Genomic DNA, 8558 nt, shown 5'->3' with positions numbered 1-8558 from the left:
TATTTGGGCTGCAGTGAGGTCACTTGAATGTTAAAAAGACAAATTAATAAATAAAACGGAGCATGAATCTGCTATGCCATGAACAAACTACTATTTTTTGTGACTGTTATTGCCGCTCTTCACTCTAACCCCAACCGGTTGTCAGATTCCGCCTACCAAGAGCCTGGGTCTGGGTCTGGGCCTGGGCCTTGGCCTGGGTCTGGGCCTGGGTCTGGGTCTGGGTCTGGGTCTGGGTCTTTCCCAGGTTTCTGCCTAAAAGGAAGTTTTTCCTTGCCACTGTGGCCCTGTTGCTTGCTCTGGAGGAAACTACTAGAACTGTTGGGTCCTTGTAAATTCTGGAGTGTGGTCTAGACCTGCTCTATCTGTAAAGTGTCTCGAGATAACTCTTGTTATGAATTGATGCTATAAATAAAATTGAATTGAAATATCACACACAGAGCAGTAAAATCTAAGCCATTTTCCTCTCTGAAACCCTTCTCATATGTCTTGGGAGTCCCACTGTGAACAAATAATCATCATAACTTATACAGTTGACAAAATACATACATTTTCTCAAAGAAAGTCCAGACACTTTTGCCCTTATGACATTTACTTATGCCAATAATCAACATAATAATGTCATATTTAATGACATTACACCCACAGCAAGGCTACACAAAGCATTTGTGTTGTCTAAAACAGTTCTCCTATATGCAAAAATAAACATAATGAACATTATAACTCATGTAAAGCACAAATTATTTACATTTCTTCAAAAAAGGCCCAAATATATAATATAAATATATAATATATAATATAAAAATATGCCAAATCTCAAACCAGTGAGGCCATTCTCCTCTGTAAAATGGTAGATGGCTATCTTGTCCACTATATAACATCTTTGATCGAATACGAGAATAGTTTGACTGGGAGGATTGGCGTCTTTCAGACTCCATACCCTTTGGGGGACGTTGTCTCCCATATATGGACATACTGCTGCCTTCACTTCCCTAAACACAGAGAGGAGACACGGAGCATGGAGTATCAATTCATAACAATAGTTACCTTGAGACACTTTCCATAAAGAGTAGGTCTAGACCACTCTATAATTTACAAGGACCCAACAGTTCTAGTAGTTCCCTCCAGAGCAAGCAACAGTGCGACTATGTGGTCCATACTGTAATAAATACGAGATATACATAACAATTACAATGCATTACTTTTTTTGGAGCGATATGTATAAATGGTCCGTGAGAACATTCTGAACACGGGCCATGTTAACATCTAACAGTGAGGTTCAGGGTCTGGTTTTAGTTCTCAGGACCCCGGTCTCACAGTGCTCATAGGAATCGGATGCTGCTCCTCTTTATGTACACTTATGCATTTCACAATTAATCATTCTATTCAAATTAGATTGATAGAAATGTTTCCGATGTAAGTTTTTTGTTTTTCTTTGCATAGAAATAGCAACTTTTGGAGCTGTCTGCATATGTTTTTAGTGATAATAATCACCCATAGTGCATAATCCCCAACTTAGCAATAACCCTTTGATGCAAATGCATGAAGAAAAATAAGTTTTATGCTAATATAGGGCAAAGACAATATGACGTTCAATGTTTATTCAATGTACCGCATTGCAAAAACGTGCAAGGCCCTTTATGCAATTCTTTGCAAACTAAAATAATGCACATTTATGATGATGTAGGATGTGATTTAGGCAATTTATTTAAATGTGTGCATACATCTTTAATCAATATTTATTGTTATATAAAGAGTTTTAATGCAGTTTTGTACCAGCCATGACAATGGACAACAAATAAGTAGTTTTGATTCTTTCAAGTACCTTTGTGGTATTACACCTTTGTGGGAACTGTGTAAATATATAAGGATAGATAACAGGATGGATCTACAGTATGATTTTGCAATATTTTAACAAAAAGATAGAACAATATGGTACTTTAGTCACACTTTATTTGTAATGTTATACTGACTCACACACTAAGTTTCTTAAACAACTTTGTTTCAATGTGTGACTCCGGCTACTCTAGGAAATAATATTAATAATGACAGGATTAAAAATAAAGTGTTTTGATTAGTTGATTAAAGACTTTCCTGTTAACGTTCTCCTCACGGCACTGCATCTTTTTCTAATTTAACTCACCTTCTGTTTAAATCAAAGGTTTCCCTCTCTTCTCTACAGCTGACAGAATAATAACACATGTTACCTTTTCATGTTCATACTAATCACATATTTCACCTTGATGTTTCATGACAACAGAGTCAGCCCTAATCTATATATATACACATATATAGAGAGCTATATATAATCCTTAGCACGCTTCTCTTTTCACTCAGAAAGTGCATTAACTTACTTTTTGTCACGTTTGAAAGAGATAAAGGGACAATTTGACTATTTCAACCTTATCTGGTATGGTGTAGAAAAAATTAAAAAGAAAGGAGCCTGCAGTTCTTTTTTAATGTTCCCTGTGTCTGCTCCACTTCCATCCTCCAGTGATGTCACTGGTGTCCGGACTACAAGCTGCATTAGCTTTAACTTCTCAGTTCCCTTCTCTTGTATTGCAAACCAGCTCCATTCCCACCAGAGAGAAGATGTTACACACACGATTTCAGTGTATTTTAACAGTGTTGAGACTCACCTGCAACTTTCCAGTGGGGGACGCTTGGGATTTCCCCCTTTCTGGTCATTATGTACCTGTCTCTGCTGAATTATTTTTTATCCCTGGTGGGGACAAAATGTGATTAATGCTACTTCACCAATAGACCATGAATTATATGTCTCTAAGAATAGAGTCGTGAAGGGTTGTGACACTGAGGGTGATCATGAAAGGTAGCACTAACACTGATTAATCACTAATTAGTGTGAAGGGAGTCTCAAGTGGGTTAGGGTTAGGGTTTCATCTGTCTTAATGTTTTTACTTTTAACTGTTTGTACTTGTGTTTTATCTGTTTAACTGATTTTGTGTGAAGCACTTTGAATTGCCCTGTTGCTGAAATGTGCTCTACAAATAAAGCTGCCTTGCCTTAAAACAGAAGTAGAGTGCTGTAACCTAAACACGTTGGATTAATCAGCTACAGAGCTCCGGGACGCCGGCCACCAGCGGCAGTTGTTTAGTCGCCAACAGGTGACTGTGAGCCGGCTACGGGCACCTGGCCATGTTCACAGGCCACGTCAGTGGAGTCAGGCCAGAAAAAGTGAGCGTCATGCGGCGATGTCAGTTAAGTTTAGGCACCCAAACAACTCCTTAAGATAGAAAAAAGATTGTTGTTAAATGAGCGTTTCCTGAGTGAAAATACTGAACTTAGGCTGGCTTGAAGGTGTTGCATTTAATGTTGACACCACGTTGTGCTATGTGATTTTGAGATGATTTTCCATTGGATATTGAAGTACGTAAATACTTGATTTGACATGCCTGGATGACCGGCACTATATCCATGGTGTTGTTTTTGGCTTCAGGATCGTGACGATAAACTAGAAAAGACAACTAACATCAGCAGGGTGATTTTTTTCTCATTGTATTTTGCAAATGTATTGGTCTGCTTGCCTCCAAAGAAAGAATGAAAGACGCCAACAAGCATCTGTTAACCAGGCAGCTGCCCAGGACAGCAGAAACGTCACAAGAAGCCGGCATATTTTCACATCTTATTGGTGAATGAAGGATTTATTTTGACAAAAACAGAGTTGCCTATAGTTGGAACAGTGGAAGCCCTGCCTATGGTCTTTGTCTGTGGGCTGAAAGACATACTTTCTCCACTTGACGGCAGTGTGCGTTTGTGTAATTTGTTTTGGTTTTGTTTGTATCCCCTTATTTGGGGGACACCACATTCCGAAATGACTGGATCTCAGGTGGGGGACTGGATCTAACCCCAACCCTATCACTAATCCCATCAACGCCCAAGAAATGTTGCCAGTTTAACCAGTGGTCTCATTTTTTCTGGCTAATCATGACACTTTTAAACCAACTCTGCAGCAGCTGAAAGGCTACGTAATGAGACTGGTCAAGCACTAGAGGCGTGGCACAGAAACTCAGATTCACTCTCAGGATTTTCTGTGACATGAAAAACACTTGAAAAATGTCAAATGTTTAAAATTCAAAAACTGCAAAAATACACAGAGCAACCAATAGTGCTGCAGCCCCACCTAGAGGAAAAGTCCCGCCCCTCCACTGCAATGCAATCCATGGCCTCTGCTCCCATTCACTGCATGGCACTAACATGGGGGTTCCTTTGTTGCACAGCAGTGGGGCAGTTTAATACTTTTAGGAGGTTGAATCTTGAATCAGACTCAGGTCTTAGCTGAAGCCCTTAGGATAATGCTCCACGCAGTCATTTTACACACCATTTGCATATGCCAGGGGCCGGGCCCTGCAGTTAATTTAATTGAGAGCAGCCGTGTTAAAAGCATTACTGTAATTGGCAGTTGTGAGCGTGTTCATATTTTAGTCGGCTCATGTCAGCCTCACATTCAGACGGGCTCTTCTTCTAGCTGTCTGTCTCTCAGCAGTCACTGCGAACGGAGGCTGATGTACGATCAGATGCCGCTGACCTGAACATTAAACTATGTCCTGCGTTCTCTATTAGTCTTATTAATGTTTTAATTTCACGTCTGTAACAGCGTGATATCTCTCCATTCCCTTGTCCGTCCCTCCCTCCTCATTCCCTACCCTTCCTTCACACCTCCTCCATCATTCCCTCCCTCTGTCCATTCGTCTTTGCTTTGTACACATCAGGGTCTGTAATGCAGTGATATCTCTCCATTCCTTCTTCCCGCTGTACAGGCCGTCACAGAGCACTGATGTACAGTATGTGTCATAAGAAGTATAAAAAAGGTGCAAAAAAAACGCAAGGGATACAAAGAGTACATTTAAAAGAACATTCTGTTTTGTTTAAATTTCTTGCATTTTTTACATGTTCCTTTGTGTGTTATTTCTATTTGTCCGGGTAGGTATTAAATATAATAAAAAAGGGAGGGCAGCTGGGGATGACTTTAAATATTAATTGAACATTAAATAGAAGAATAGAGATACTGTAAGTCGCACTAAGAACATATGTAGATATTTTGACGTCTTTTTTATAGAAAAAGGTCAGTTTATTGGTAAGGGTGGAATATAACTAAGTAAACTTACTCCAGTATTGTACTTAAGTCCAGATGTTGAGGTACTTGTACTTTACTTGAGTCTGTTCTTTTAATGCCACTTTCTACTTCTATTTTGCTTCATTTCAGAGAGAAATAATCTACTTTTTACTTTAGTTACTGCACTACATTCATCTGACAGCTTTAGTTACTAGTTACTTTAGTTCTAGTTACTTTAGTTACTCCACTACATTCATCTGACAGCTTTAGTTACTAGTTACTTTAGTTACTGGTTACTTTACACAACAAGATTTCTGCAAATCACATGTAGTTTATAAAATCTGATGTTTATTATAAAGTAACCTAGCAACAATATAACGACCTCCCGTACCAGCTGAGATGATGATGTCATTAAATACAGCTGGTTGGATCCTTTACTCTTTCTATAATGGGAGGAGACTTCTTGACTTTTAAGACTAGTACATTAATACTAGTATTAATATTTAATACTAGTACATTTTCCTGGTTATACAAACATACCTTTACTTAAGTAACATTTCCAAAGCATGGCAGGGTGCAGTATTTTTACAGTGTGGTATACATTTACTTCTGGGGCTCTAAATACTTCTTCCACAACTGCTGGACAGTCATAGTAAGACTGTCAAAACCTTTGCAAAGTGTCTCTGGATGCGCTGGTCACAGATGAGAAAATAACCTTCCTGATGTCATTTTGATGTCATATCTCAGTTTTTGCTTGAGAACAAAAAATGTCCAGAAATACAATAACAGGAGGCCTGCATTGTGAGTGTTGCATTGGGAAGATGTGAATGTTTCCCAGGCAGGGTCTAAGTGAAGCTGCTATCTAGTTGCATTATGGGAAAGGTATGATACAGTGTTGTTTATGGGATGTGGGTTTTGGGCGTTGAAAGTCTGGATATGGTATATGGTGGCCTCAGCTGCTTCAGTGCTTACCATTCTTGAGAGACTTATGTATCTGATAACTCTACGACTTTATGGAAGGGACAGTTTGGTCATCGGTGTTCATGTTGAGTCCAAATTTCAGTTTCAAATATTTCTCAGATTATGTCCATACTGGACAATTCTGTACTTCAAATTTTACATCCAGTTCCAAGATTCAGTGTAAAAAGGCATGCCAACAAAAATAAAGGCAGGTTGTTCCATTGTCAGTTGTTTTATATTTTGTTATTATATTACTAGCAGTTATTACACACTGTACATTTCTATGCAGACCAATCAGTTTAAAAAAAATATTTAGGAAATTTTAATGATGATGAAGGTGACGCACTTGAAATACATTTCTAAAAAAGACAGGATTTCTCTTAACTCTCATGTTGTCCTCAGGTCAAATTGACCAATTTTTCCATATCAGTGTTCTTTTTAATTTCCAAAAATAACATGATTGATTCCACACAACGCTCTTTGGGGTGATTCTGATGGGTAATTATGGGGGTGTCTTCAATTTTATAGCATTTCATAAAAATCTGTTGTTGAAATAGTATTGAGTAAAAGTTGACATATTCCAGTCTGTGATTATCCATCAACATACCTTCCTTTAATTTTAGTCTCAATAATTCCTAATTTCTGCTTTTCTAACTCATACATTAGGTATAATTTCCTATAAATGAGGTTTATTGACCATAAATTCCAAAAATAACTGTAAAACTAAAGTTAATAAGTAGCGTTGAAAACGTCAAAAAAAGTGACAAACACTTAAAAAAGGGACAAAGACGTTTGAAAAAGTAAAAAATATCGATAAAAATCTTAACGGGAAGACAACAAAAGGGTTAAAAATAGAAACGGTTCCATTACACTGATAAGTGTGACGTGACTTTGGATGTACATTATGATAAATAATCCCAATCTCCTTAGTATTTTTTTTACCAAATCTTTAGGGGCCAAATGCTTTTATTAAACTAATCATGATAGGGAATTGTAGCTCAACACGCATCGCCATCACGGCAGTGATTGCTTGTAAAAGAAACGATCTAAGTGAGCCACTTCTTAACATTGCCACCCGACTGTCTCCTGACTTGAGGGGAAAAACACGGCATCGCTGTCATCAGAAAGCAGATCAGTAACCCTGCAATTACAGCTGCTGTCAGAGGTCTGCTTCATCTCTGCAAATGAAGAGGAGATCCATTCACCGGCACGCGCTGATGGACAGCAGCTGAAAGAAGAGACAGCCACCGCTTGACCCCGGCTGACAGAAACACATGTCAACACTCTGCTCTCTGTCCTCGGCTCATCCACCTCCGTCTACCCCCTCCCAATCCTCCATCACTTCCTCCTCCTCTTTGTCCTCTTCCTTCTGTCATCTCCGCTCCACCCACCTCTGCCCCTTCCAACTTTTACTCCAATTCTACCTTCCTCCACCTCCACGTCCTCCTCCTCGTGTCTCAGAAGCTGAGTTTCTGTCTGACGCTGACAGCTAACAAGTAATTACAGGTAATCATACAAATGGACAGTAATTACTTCAAGGAGGGAGGGGCTGGAGTTTGTCTTTACAATATTGTGAGTTGAAGCCTAGCCCTTGACTTGCTTTTGTGAGTCCGTAACCCAGCAGCAGTGCACATATTCACACACACACACACACACACACACACACACACACACACACACAGACACAAACACGCCACATTTGAGCATGTCTACATATCAACAGGGAGACGTCCACACTGCAGTAGTACTGTACAGGGACTAGAGCAAAGACTTAATTTTTTTCTTTGAAAAATGGATAATACACGAGCACCCACGCACGCATGCACACACACACACACACACACCCACACAATTTGGTGATGTCTACATATCAATGAGGGGACGTCCATATACTGCAGTGGGACTGTACAGGGACTACAGCAAAGCAGCCATGTCTCATGGCAGTTTGAGAAATGGTCACGTTATGTAATCTATTGATTTGTGTACAGGTCACGTTTATGCCGTTATTTTTGTGTGCTGATTACACATTTTGAACTAATGTATTTCCGTGTTATTCTCTTCCTAACCACAACCATCCCGTTGTTGTGTCCCCCCTGAGAACGCGGATCGTGTCCCGGCACGAGTTGTCGTCACCGTCCCACGTTGCGTCTCATGTCCCCGTTGTTGCGTCCCCCAGAGCAGCCCAGTGTCATGGCGGTTTGAGAAAAGGTCACATTTGAAAATCGTGACCTCTACATGACTCAATAAATCAAAATAACGTGACCATTTCACGTACTGGCGTGAGACCGAGTTAAGCAAAGATTTTGTTTCTTAAAAAAAAACAGCATACAGTGGACTAGTGGGTTACACCCATTAAGAGTGGACTCCTGTTTCTGGTCTTTTAAAAAATGAAATATGATAGAACATTTACTTTTAAGGTTTTTTCCCCAAAAAAATACTGAAAATGTGCTCTAACTGTCGAGAGGAGACTTGCTTTCACACACACACATACACACACACACAAACATACACACACACACACACACAC

This window comes from Etheostoma spectabile, chromosome 8 (genome assembly GCF_008692095.1).
Source record: "Etheostoma spectabile isolate EspeVRDwgs_2016 chromosome 8, UIUC_Espe_1.0, whole genome shotgun sequence".
In the NCBI taxonomy this organism is placed as follows: Eukaryota; Metazoa; Chordata; class Actinopteri; order Perciformes; family Percidae; genus Etheostoma; species Etheostoma spectabile.
Note: the sequence above shows the minus strand (reverse complement) of the source record.